Consider the following 12,063-nt stretch of genomic DNA (forward strand, 5'->3'; position numbering starts at 1 on the left):
TGTCAGGTCTTCGCACTTCACAAATGGGGATAAACGATTCTTTGAACAATTATAAAATGAAATGGAGCAGTTTTATCCCATCTGGGAACAGTGGTGTTCCTCTACTCCCAGTGTTTTCCAGAATGATTAAGGGAGCTGAGTTCAGGGACAGCTAGGTTCCATAAAAAGCCAAAACAAAGACCAACAACCAACAATAGTACTGATAAAAAAAAAAATCAACAGAAGTTTTAAAATAGAATACCAAATTAGACTGCCCCACCGGATGATCCATCCCATATACAGTCACCAAACACAGACACTATTGTGGATGCCAAGAAGTGCTTGCTGACAGGAACCTGATATAGCTGTCTCGTAGGAGGCTCTGCCAGAGCCTGACATATACAGAGGCAGATACTCACAGTCAACCATTGGACTAAGCATGAAGTCCCTAATGGAGGAGTTAGAGAAAGGACTGAAGGAGCTAACAGAGTTTGCAACCCCATAGAAAGAACAACAATATCAACCAACCAGAGATCCCAGGGTCTAAAACGCCAAGGAGTACACATGGAGGGACCCATGGCTCCAACTACATATGTAGCAGAGGATGGCCTTGTCAGGCATCAATAGGAGAAGAGGCCCTTGGTCCCAGTGTAGGGGAATGTGAAGGTGAGAGGCAGAAGTGGCTGGGTGGCTGGGGGCACACCCTCATAGAAGCAGGAGGAGGAGGATGGGATAGGGGATTTCTGGGGGGGAAGAATTGAGAAGGGGGATAACATTTGAAATGTAAATAAATAAAATAAAGAATACCAAAAAAAGTCCATTTTCCCAGTTACTCTAGATACATTTGTTTGCTACTGAAAATTAAAACATCAAGATTTCCTTTTCTGAATAGCTGCTATCAAAATTTTTGAGGGGAGGGGTAGATGTTTTATGGCTTGAGAATTTTATATACAAATAAAAGGTGGCTTGATCAAGCCCACCCACCACTGTTCACCCCCAATCTCATATGTACCTTTAAAAACCCAGAGCCAGTATTGCAGGAATATAAGGCCATTCACTGTCCTATCAGAGGCAAGAAGAACAAGAGGAGGAGGAGGAGGAAGAAGAAGAGGAAGCAGAAGAACTCTAGTGTCCCTTCCAGCAGTCATCAACAACCGCTTATAGTAGCACCCGAGCTAGGGGTGTGACGCTGTGATCCCTCTACATCCCTGCCGGGATTTCACCTGGCTGGATGGGGTGCATGCAATAGCCCAGCCATGTCCAGAAAACACTACTATGAAGCAGTCCTCTGTGGTCTGCACCTTTTACACTTTTCTTCCTCTTCTTCTGCAATGTTCCTGAGCTGTTGAGGGGTGGGGGGAAGCAGGCAGTGGGTGCGATATGGATGTCCCATTTGGGGCTGAGCGGTCCACACTGTCTTGTTCTCTTCTCTTTGACCAGTTGACATCTACTGCAAACTGAAACTTCTCTGATGAGGGCTGCGGGATGTACTTGTGGATGAGTATGAAGATGAGAATGTAGAAGGCAGTTTGATAGTGTGCTGATTCGGCAAACGGGAAGTGGTTCGTTGCTCCCATAACAATTGATGCCACTATTAGGCCATTGGGCATGTGTTGCTAGGAAGGTAGCTATTATGCAACCAATATTATTTACAAAGCATTTGTGAGGACATATTTTTCCATTTCTCTTGAATAGAGAGGTAAGCGTGTAACAGCAAAGCCAGGTGGTAAATATTTCCTTTTAGTGTAATGCTTGGAAACTAGAAGTTCTAATCATCTTTCCTCACCATTACATCTGACCAAACTAATCAACATTTTTTATGTGCCTCAGGTTGCTGCATTCTATGTCAGAATCTGGGCTAATAGAGAAAATGTGAATACATGGAGACATATTGGTACTTTCGTGGGTCAATTTTAAAAAGGTATTCATGTGTATTCAGCTATGCCGATTATGTATAAGTTATTGATGACAAAGTGGAGAGAGAGATGCTTAAGACCCATGACACTCCCAAAAGTTAGAGACTCAAAAGGAAAATGCATCACGATGAATGTTGTCAAAATAGGTTTTCAAGAATTGCTGCCCTGTGGCAGCCCTGGCTTTCTTACCTGCAGCATGCAAGAAAGAACAATGTAAATCAACTGTTCATCACAATCATTCTCAGAAAGATCCCATCCATGATAAGCTAAAACAAAAAAAAAAACTACAGATGCACACTTCTTGCTTATTAATGAAAGAAATAATGAAGCAAATTAATTGGGGTATTGTACACCAGAGAAATACAGTAAACTCTCAAATCTACTGCTTAATAATAGTCTTCGGAAGACTAGATATGAAAATGCATGCCACACCCACTCCAGTGGAGTCTGTGTGACAGGTCCAAAAGCTTGGCCACAGTCCTGAGGCAAAAAGTTTCAAGGAAACTGGCCTTCTGGAGGTTCTTGGTGTCCTGTAGCAAGGATGTGGTCCAGATTTGTCCTTGTGATAGTCGATGAAGGGCTTTTGCATACTTTCTTTCAGTATTATTTTATTATAGGTATAGAGGTGCCCCCAAGGAGTGATTTGACAAATAACCAAGTTAGATTAGACATTGTTTCCTGGCCTCCACCAATGTTCCAACATCCTAGTCAACTGCTGAGCCAACCCTGGGCTTGGAATTTAATAAGAATGTTACTTATTCAGACGAAATGCCTCCAGTGTTGAAAGATAGTGAAAGAAATCAGGCATTGCAGTCTAGTGGGTAAGAGTTAATAATCCCAGGGCAACTTCAACAAAGTAAATTTAGAATTCTCATTACAGTCACGTATGGCAGACGACATTACACAATAGAAGAAAGTTGGTGGGCTCCTCTGGTAAATGGAGGCCCCCCACAAATACTTAGAATAACAGCTGAGTCACTCCCATATACAGGAATTTACAATGGTCTAGGAAGAAGATGGATTGTGATTTAAGGAGCTAAAGTATTGTATTATTCATAGAAAGGTTAGCAAGAATGGGACCTTCCTGGTGCATACTTCCTCAAGCCCAGAAGAATAGCATAGTCAGGTGTTTACCAAGGGCTGGCTGGTGGTGGGTTATTACAATAGACTAGAATTGGAACTATGACTAGGATGTGAAGCTTTTGCACCCAGGGTGAGAAGCCCTCACACCTGGATTCTAAGAATAAGCTGACTTTAGATAAGGCTGACCTTATCTCAGTTGTAACCACTGCCTGGTTCCTGCCAATTTTCATGTACACATCTTTCTGTTTTGTTTAAAGAATCATTATGCATCGGATGAACTCAATGTACCTTGACTGATGTTTTATCTAACTTCCTTATCTCTTCTGTAATGATTATAAAAGTCTGATGCTTACTTTGAGAAATTACACTTAGATTCAGCGCTCTCCTGTGTTCGTGTTCATTTGTCACCATTTGACTCCTTGCCCACCTGAGTACTGGAACCCTGATTCTCCCCGGGTTGAGGGACCTTGACTGGGTCAGCCCGAGGCAAATGCATATCTATATCCCAGAACCTAGGAGTCTGAAACAAATGGATGATGAATTAGAGGCCTGACTAAGTACACAGTGAGGTCTTGCTTCAAAAATCCAGAAAGGGAGAGATCAAAACAAGTATTTGAGTGAGGTTCTGGATGTGGAGCATGGTGTAGAGGGGTTGCCGAGTGTGTGAGGACCCAGATTCCGTCCTCTGCATCAAAGAAGAGCATCTCGGGTGAGGAAAGATACAGAAATGTATGGGAACCAATGCGCTCTGGCTGACAACGACTTATTTTACAGAGACAGCAGATGCAGACTCTCATGAGAAATTCCAGTCTCATTTCTCTGAGTGTCTTAAATGTGATGTGTTTTGTTGGACACGGTGCCTGGGTGAGATTTTCTTACTCTATAGTACTGTTATGAGAACTGTGTGTATAAAGCACTTAAAGAACATTCTAAGAGTGAGCCCTAGGACCAAGGATGGGCTGAGTTCTGGTTGATCACTGCAGGCAATCAGAGTAAATGTGTGTTCTGGCAGTGATAGATGAGGTGCTATAGGTAGGGCTGTGGATTTTAAGGGACCTGCTTCCAGCTCAAGTTTGCCGTGAACATGAAATTGCTCTAAAAAATAAAGATGGGGGAAAGTACAGGGCTTTTCTAGTGATGATTGCATGCCTGTAATTCCGGCACCTGGGTGGTGAAAGAGGCAGGAGGATCAGAAGTTTAAAGACGACCCTAACTACATAGTAAGCTTGAAGCCAGGCTGACCTACAAAAGACTCACTCTCAAAATACAAATAATAAAATGAAAGGAAAGGAAAGGAAGTAAAAGGAAACAAAGACACAGCCCCATCTAGATATATGCTCACGATCTCAAAGGTGTAGATTCAGTCCTCAGTACCACAAACCCCCAGGTGGAAACCCAAGGACTGATTTCTCCAGAATTACTACAATTGAAAACGGAGAATATTCCCACTTCTCCGAACAACAGCATACCCACCCACATGTTTAGCGCTAAAAACTGTCCATCTGAATTCCTCTCAGTTGTTCTTTCTTCAAACTATATGGAAATGAAAGAAAAACTCACAAATGTATTTAAAACTTTATCAAGTAGAAATTCCATTGATTGTAGGAGACGTTAGGAACCCTTGCAAGTGTGGTGCATGCGTATGAGTGGCTTTCTCATGTGACTGCTTACATCTTGGTTTTGGCAAATGTCACCTGTGGGGTTGGTGGCGCCGTGTGCCAGCAGGTGGAGCAAGGCGACTCACTTTCACACAACTTCATACAGGGCATCCGTTGCTTAGGAGATATTTCAATCTTGTTGGCTTTTCTCTTCCTGCCAATAACAACATCTGAATCCCTCTCTGGAGGGAAAGCCACCTCTAACCTCTTCTAATCTGGGGCTGGGGTAGATCTTTTGGAAGAGGGGAAGGGAAGATAGGACTTGGGTTGAGTCTCCAGTTGGAAAGGTTCTGTGTTAAACTTCCTGCATGTGAACCCTCTGAAAGAGATGATAGAGATCCACCACTGGGTGGCGCACTGCCTTCAAGTCATTACCCAACACTCAAACTAGGTCTGCACCTGTGCATGTGTACAGTGGACCTCAAGTAAGACAAGAGCTTATCTTTCACATCAGTTTATCCCCCAGAAAACTTCCCGTCCCTCCATAACACTAATACCTATGTTACTAATTGTTAGCGAATAAAAAATATGCAGTATTGATCAGGTATAGATAGATAGATAGATAAATAGATAGATAGATAGATAGATAGATAGATAGATAGATAGATAGATGTATCTCTTTATACATTTCAAGTAAAGATCATAAAAAGAGGTTAAGTAGTGTTGTGACTAGGGTAAAACCAAGGTTATTGGATCTAAGGTAGTTAGAGGTTTTGTTTTGTATTTTTATATCCTATTTCTTATTATAGAAGACAGGATAAAATTTAAAACTCAGATCAAACGTGTTTGAAATATTGAGTATTTTAGGCCATGAGAGGCTCACAAGGGTGGTCCAGGGTGTATTTGTCCTCCTGACTGGAATAACTGGGACCACCTCCTGCAACTGTGGCCCAGAATCCCAAACTATTTCTTAAAATACAAGTTAGATCCTAACATCCAGGTTTCCTAATATTTTTGTATTTTGCTGCCTCTGGCTTTAGAATTTCTGTGTAGCAATGTATAAATTCTACATTCAGTGGTCCTTGATAACAATACTCCACACACATCTGAAAATATGTTCTGACACTTTTGCAGACAAGGTTGGGAAAGGGAATTTCTATTGAAAGGGCCAGAAGCTGTTCAGGGAACATCAGTGAAAAACTGTCACCCTGATAACAGTGTCCTCAGAGGAGTCAGCTTTGAGCTCAGGGAAGGGGTCCACTGATTGAGTATGCATGGAAGACATTTACTTATGTTCCTCGTTTAGATGGTACCAAACATGGATAAAAATGTTGATACTATTTACAATAAAACGGATATTCTAGTGAGTCCAAATTTTATTACCTCACATAACAAAATCTATAGCATGATTAAATTAGTAATACTTTTACCTCTCAAGGAATACAACTTTATAAAGATATAGTGATTCTATATTGCATATTATTTGCCATTAATTGTCTTGACTGAAAGAGTACCTAACACAGAGAAATTTTTAAAATTACCTCTGAACGATTTCCATCCTTCTGTCTTTCCCTGTTAATCATTCCACAGTCACTCTAGACAACGGCAGACACTAATCCTATCAGCAAATGTACTGTTCCGAGGCATCGATCAGATGTGAGTGGCACTGACCTTAAACATGATACCTTAGAGAAGAGGGCCCACTGCTCTCCATGGAACTAAGAAAGTCTCAGGGCTAAAATAGCAGAAAGACTTGAGAAGAGGTTAATTTTAGTCTTCACGTTTCTATTGGATCACCCAGAAATTTCTTAATACCTCTCATTACCCTCCATCCGTCATGACTGGTGTCCTTAGAATAGAAGAATAGGGACGATGGCTCAGTGGGTAACTGTTCAAGTATAAGACCTGTGTCAGAATCCTTGGGACCCACAGGAAGCTTAGTTGTGATAGCTTGCTTCCGGGATGTCATACTCCTACTATGAGATAGGAGGCTGAGAGAAAAGCATGCAGAAGCTGGAGGGCCAGCTAGACTGGTGTGTCCAGTGACAACCATCAAAAAAGAAAGACCTTATCTCAAAGAAGGAGACAGGTGAGGGCCATTACCCAAAGTTATCTTCTGGCCTCCATCCATGTACTGGGATGAGGGGCTTCATCCAGCAACTGATGAAAACAGAAGCAGAGACCCACAGCCAAGCATTAGATGGAGTTTGAGGAATCCTGCTGAAGAGTCAAAGAAAGGATTGGAGGAAGCAGAGGGGTCAAGAACACCTCTGAATATATGTTTGGGGACCCTTGCCCTCCTACTGGGTTGTGTTGTCCAGCCTTAATATGAGGGAGGTGCCTAATCTTATTGCAGCCTGATATGCCTTGTTTGGTTGGTACCCCTGGGAGACCTGCCCTTTTCTGAAGGGAAATTGAGGAAAAGTGAATGGGGAAGGAGGAAGTATGAGTGATGGAGAAGGGGCGGGTCTGAGGGAGGGAGGTGAAACTGGTGAGGATGCAACATATGAGGAAATATTAATAAAAAACATTATTCTTATATGTTGAATTCCTACTTGTATACATACATGTCTATACATCGATATATAATGTCATTGAGTCTATATTTACATTATGTCTCATTCCAGTTGCAGCCAGTTGTTATGTAAGGTCACAATCCTTTTCTCACTCCTTGGCTATCTTATGCATATCTTATCCCCTGATAGTGTCTTTCTTCCTCATAATTTCTTGAGAGTCTCCACACACTGACTCTTCCTTGCTAAGAACAACTCATGGAAAATAAAATAGGAGTAGCAATAATTTGGATGTTGCCCTGTGTTTCAATAAATGTATATTTGTTTAAAAGAAACTGACAAAAAAGTTTACATTCATATTAAAAACATGATTTTAATTTTTCTTCAAATAATCTAGTAGCCACATTTGCATGTCTCTACACATAAAGTATTTCTATTTTATAAGGTTGGTAGACTCGTACTTTTGCCAAGCGTCATGTCCTCTGGCAGAACATGTCCTCAGGAGCAGCACTGTGTCCAGATGACATGTTCTCTCTTACTGCTTTGCTCTTCCTGGCCCACAACAGGTGGTCAACAGCAGGTCCTGGCCCTCCGTGTCCTTCCTTCATCTGGATCAAGATAACAGGCCTGCATCCAAAGTCTCTGCTATGTGGAAAAGCATTCCTGTACTTCTTTTCTTAATGCCATTTTGTCTAATCTGTGTACTTCTTAGGTTAGTCTAATATTGTGTTTATGATATACGCTTGGTGTTCTGATTTCCATGTATCTTAAGTAGTGGTCAGCTCAGAATAGCCAGCACATTCACTGCCTTAAATCTTACCATGTCCGTTTGGTGAATTCACTCAAATTCATTTCTTCTGTTTCTGAAATACATACTTCATTAGTATTGAGTATATTCACTCCTAGAGAAGCAAAAACGTATTCTTCCTGACAAACAAAAGCCTTTGACCCTCCTACTATTCAGTGACTCTGCTCTGCTCTTATTTTCCTAGGAAGAGCAATGGCCAGTGGAAATAGGCAGGAATCTGGGAGAAACAGAAAGGAAAATGTTCTGGAAGCATCAGATCCTGGCTTCTGGTGTTTTCCCTTTAAAAGCTCTTTTGTTCTGTGAGCTCTGCAAACTTTTGCATATCAAACCTACTTGAACTGAGTTTCTGTCATAGGCAAGGAGCCTCACTGATGGACCTGGAACTCTGCGCTGTTCTTAATTATTTGTGTCTCAACATAAGCTTCAGGAAGCAGATTTACTTTACATTATGTCTCAGTTGCGGTTTCTATTCCTGTGATCAAACTGTGAAGCAACTTGTACACGAAACATTTATTTAACTTATACATCCTGGTCGCAATCCATTGAGGGAGGTCAGGGCAGAAACTCGAGGCAGCAACTGGAGACCAGCGCTGAAGTTAAGGACATGGTAAAACACTGCTCACACCTCATTAATCACTCAGTTTGATTTCTTACACTCCCCAGGACCACCTGTGTTGCAGGAATATTAAAAAATTGATCCACCCGACAAACTCTCTTTCCCGCCAGACCACGTTCTAGTAAGAGTACTGTCTGGCCACAACACTATGTCCTGGTGGACTCTTGCTATTTTCTCCCAGCTAGCAGCAACATCTTACCCACGTGCAATGCTTTACACATCCCCACAATCATTCACCTAGCACCTAGTGCCCAGTAAAGCATGACTCTTAAAGCTTAATTATCTAATCAGGTTTATATAATAATAAGATCACAATTAAAAAATGCCAATGCAATAATTCAGTGTCAAATGATAAAGACAATGTTTTGACCCAATTAATCTAACCGTGTGAAAACCGTAGCCTGGTTGTTATAATCACGCCAGGTCTGAATCTTGCTTCCTGGTTTCGAGAGTGGGAATGTTGACGACATGAAAGTTGGTGTGGCCACACCACCTTGAAATCATGAGTGCCAGGACTGAGGACACAGGGGAGGTTAGAGTGGATCTAAGTGTCCCTACCCTGAGAATACAGAATTGGAATCACCATGTGATCTCACAGTGCCACTCCTGCATGTATATCAGAAGAGACCAATGCTAGCATATGATAGAGATACACATACATCCATTTTTACAACATCATTTATGACAGCATATCATTTATGATATGAAGTCAGTCCATGTGCCTGATTAAATAGATAGAAAAAGTGTGGTATATATGCAGTGGACTTCTGTTTATCCATTAAAAAGAATGAAATCATGTCATTTTTTCAGGGGAATAAGTGGAATTGGAGAATGTCGCATCAAGCAAAATAAGCAAGGCTTGGAAAGGAAAGCATGGTGTGTGTTTTCTCATGTGTAGATTTCAGGCAGGGAAACCATATGAAAGCAGAAGGGGACGAGTCAGGAAATGAAAGAGGATCTGAGAAGTGGGAGGAGGGACTTTGAGATGACAAGGGTGGATGCACAGCCAACATGGAGTCAATGTGTGTAGGAAAGACTCACTGTCATATGCATCGTTATGCACAATTAGTATCAGTTACTAGGAAGGAAAATGCTGAATGTATACATTGCTTCTGCTCTTATACACAAAGTATGAGTGCATACTATTACTAGAAAAAGAAATTAAAAACTTAGAAAGTGATCCTAACAGGAAAAATAATGAATTCATACCAAAATGTTTATTTTAGAAACCAAAACTGCAATGAAGTGAGAAAACAACAAAACACATAAAATAGATAAGGGTTTCCACATTGTCAGTAATCTTATTTTTCACTGTCAATGCTACAAAAGCTGCTTTTGAACCCCATTAAAATTTCCCCCTGGAAAATTGGCTTTATCCTATTTTAACGTTTGACCAGATTTCAGTGTACTAGGTGTGTCTAGAATAGGCCTGGAGGACTATTAATGGCAGCTAACATTCGTTCACCTCACTGTCCCTCTCAGATCATTTCATGACAACAGCCATAACTGTGCCTTACTTACTAAGCACTGCATCTCCTGAGGCACAAGCTTCCAGAAGAAATATCTTTTGCTTGGAACATCTATGTTTATTTGTGTCTCAGAAAGGACACTAAGGATTTTATAGAGATCTCCACGCATAACTTTACCATAGTTTCTGCAAGACAGGAAAGATGTGGAAGAATACCAACGTCAGGTGAGGCCAACTTGGTGCTGTCTCATACTGAGAGACCCACGGGGAAAGAGGAAGCCGTGTGCAAGCTTCCCTGGTAAGCATGTCATGATGCCTCTATATGGGTCTTGGGGAGGAAAATATTAGATAAAGTACATGCGGATGTGTCATGAAAGAGTGAGATCATGACTTATTTGAGAGAAGCTGGGAGTGATATAGAAGATGAGAGTCTCACAAGCGAAACACAAGATAGTCACACAGAGGGTGTGTGGGAAAGGAACCAAATCCTAATGAAAAGACAGCTATAAATTCATGCTTGTTAAAGAGAGCTGTCTCTGCACTGGTTGTACACCTTTTCTACATACCTCCCTTCATCCTTCCCCTCTCTCTGTCATACATACTCATACACACTCACACACATACACACACAGTCACACACATACACATTCAAACACACACACACACACACAGGGACTCATGCAGATGGAGATACTGGAACTAGACAAGACCCCAGGAACTATGCTGAAGCCTGCTTTACAGGAAGAACTACCAACTATGGTGTGCAGACACAGCTGGGGGTAAATGTCTCATGCTTTAAATAAAAACAAATGCTAGAGAATTAACTGTTCAGAAATAATATGGAGTGGGTTTTTTTTTGGGGGTTTTTTTTTTTTTGGCTTCCACACATATATTTGGAGGCTTAACATATATTTTCCAATTTTTTTTCTTTATTTATATGCGAATTTCTCCATTCCCAGTTTCCCCTCCAAAAAACAAACAAACAAAAAAAACAAACAAAAACAAACCCCTGTTGCCTCCCCCCTCCCATATTTTCCAATTTTTGATAGGAAAGAATTTGTAACATTGAAGGGTGGCATCTGACCCTGCATCCCACAGAACTCTTATCTATCTATCCTTGCTTTTCTGTGTCCCACATTTACGTAAAGACCAGCAACAATCAAGGAAGGTTAACATTCCACAGAATATCAAATATGAGCCCCCAATCCCAGGATCATAGCTTTTGGGTCACATAAGCCTTCCCCAAATCCTGGAATCCTCCATTGCCTAAATCACAGTTCCATATTCATTTCCTGGCCATGTTTAGGAAGAGGTCACAGCCCTCATTTCCTCATTCCTTCAAAGCATACTTCCTCTTCATGCCTACGTTCTCCTTGCTTCGTTAAGAGAGAAGCAGTGGCCAGGGCCTGGGGAAGGAAGGGGAGAGTGCTAGAGTCAACCACAGATTCTCCTAAACAGCCTCTGTCTCAGCACTCTTCTCAGGCTCACTCCTGCTGACTCCAACAGGACTTGCCCGTGTCTTGCTGACCCACTCGCCCCTTCTCTTACCTCCCAGGGCTGTCTTCCCTGTTCCCTGACTTCATTATGAAGCAATGCTGAGCACCATATGGGTGTGTGTTCCCTGAAAGTTTACATAGCAAGCTGCTGTACCGTCCTTGTACATGACAGGCAAACAGATGGAGTAGCGGCTCAGGTCGGAAGTATTCCCATTGAGCAATCATGTTATCATTCTGTTGCCTAGTGTAGAGAGGAAGTCTGAGGCCAGCTTAGTTTTGATGTTTTAGATAGCAGGTTGTCTACTCTATTTAATAAACAGGTGGTTTTCTGCCAGAATTGCTCCCTTATACTTAAAAGATATCCAAATTTTATGTGTATGTATTCATTATTTATTTCCCAAAGTAAAAGGTTTCTTTTTGATTCACCTATTTAATGTGTTTTTCCATACTGAGAAAAGTTCTACTATTTTAGTGCATATTTAAATTCTTGTTCTATCCCATTCATTGTAGCTTATTCTTGGGGAGAGGCATATTTCTTAGGCTATATTATTACTCTGTGCCACATAGTCCTTTCTGGGGAGAGGCA

This window comes from Mastomys coucha, unplaced genomic scaffold (genome assembly GCF_008632895.1).
Source record: "Mastomys coucha isolate ucsf_1 unplaced genomic scaffold, UCSF_Mcou_1 pScaffold20, whole genome shotgun sequence".
Lineage (NCBI taxonomy): Eukaryota > Metazoa > Chordata > Mammalia > Rodentia > Muridae > Mastomys > Mastomys coucha.